Here is a 1,607-nt window from a genome sequence, read left to right on the forward strand (position 1 = left end):
GCTATGGCTCTACAAGGACATGTGACCAGGCCACATGATTCTGGACTCCATCTTGGGATGTCAGTATTTTTACACAAACCGGTCTGAGAACCAAGTTTTGAAACAAGGGTTCCTACTTCCACCATATGCTAAAGCTGTATAAGGCAGGAAGTGACATCACAATAAGCTTTCCAGACAACTTTGCAGGGGCACTTTCAATCTGTCAGGTCAATTATGAAGTTAAAAGTTTCTACCCACATTTTTGTGGCCCATGCAGCCTCTATAGTTGGTGTGTTGGATCTGCATGCCTGCTGTTTATGTTTTGGGACTCAAGGAGCACAAGTGCTTCCATTTCATCTCATCACCAGGTGCCATACAAAAATCACCCAATGACTTCAAGAGTTTGATAGTGGAAGCAAGTAGTCGATCTCATAAAACTGACAGTTGGGGAATTAAAAAAATCTCCCTTTGAGAGTAAATAGGAAAGGGATTGTGCAGCAGGGTATTAACCCACTGTTGACAGGGCACACTATTGAAGTGCTAACTCTTCACATGTTTTCACTTCCTGCTCCTTGGCCAGTACCACAGGGAGGTGAAGGCTGCTACCACCACAGCCACTTTGCATAACTTCTTTCCAACTGTTTGGGGAAGTGACTGGAGCTGGACCCATGCAGGTTGGGGGATTACAGCAGAATGACATTGTTTACATAACAAAACTCCTTCTGTGTGAAAATTCAGATTGGGCAACAGAAAAACTTAGCAAATTATTTTGCTAAAAAAATCTCAAACTTAAAATTCCAAAAACCTCCAGAACATTTGTTCTGACATTTCAGATCAAATATTTTGATTTTTTTGGTTCAAAATTGTTTTCTTTTAAATGGTTTCTTTTAATTGTATTTTAAAATACTCAAATACACAAAAAGACTCAAAATCAAAATGTAATTTTTTTCTTTCAGATTGAATTAAATGTTTCAATTGACCTGAAAATATTTTTTGCAACCTTTGATTCACCAAATGTTTAGAAAACTTTTGGTTTTGGTTCAATCCAAATCAATTTTTTTAAAAATTCGCAATTATCAGCAAATCAAAAATTACTTATTTTCCCAGGTATATTGGGATCAATAGGATCCATCCTTCCCCTGACTAAGGCTTCTGTACTCTTCTTACAGCAACATTTGGTGGCTAAGTCATGCAAGGCTTTGATGTGCTTTTGTAAACTGTTTTGATGCGGTCAAAGTTCTTTTGTCGTGAAAGAGTGGGACAAAACTATCCTCAACTGGAATGATGACAAATGTCTGTGTAAGCTCATGTTTCTAACTGATATCACCACTCACTCTAAACGAACTCAACCTCTGTCTCCGTAGGGGTGCAGGTGGAAAATGGTTCTGATCTTTATGCAGCCTGGAAGGCATTTGCTGTAAAAGCAGCAGTGTTTTTCAGGATATTTGAACTTAGACTTTCTGCTACTTCCAGCACATAAAAGAGCTATCAACACATTGCATTGTCAGTGTCAATGAGATTGAATGCACACAAGAACTGGAATCAGAATTTTCTGATAGATTCAAGATTTCCACAATTTCACCTGAAATTGCTTTCAATTAACCTGAAAAGTTCAGTGAAAGCGACTT

Source organism: Mauremys reevesii, linkage group 20 (assembly GCF_016161935.1).
Source record: "Mauremys reevesii isolate NIE-2019 linkage group 20, ASM1616193v1, whole genome shotgun sequence".
NCBI classification, from domain to species: domain Eukaryota; kingdom Metazoa; phylum Chordata; order Testudines; family Geoemydidae; genus Mauremys; species Mauremys reevesii.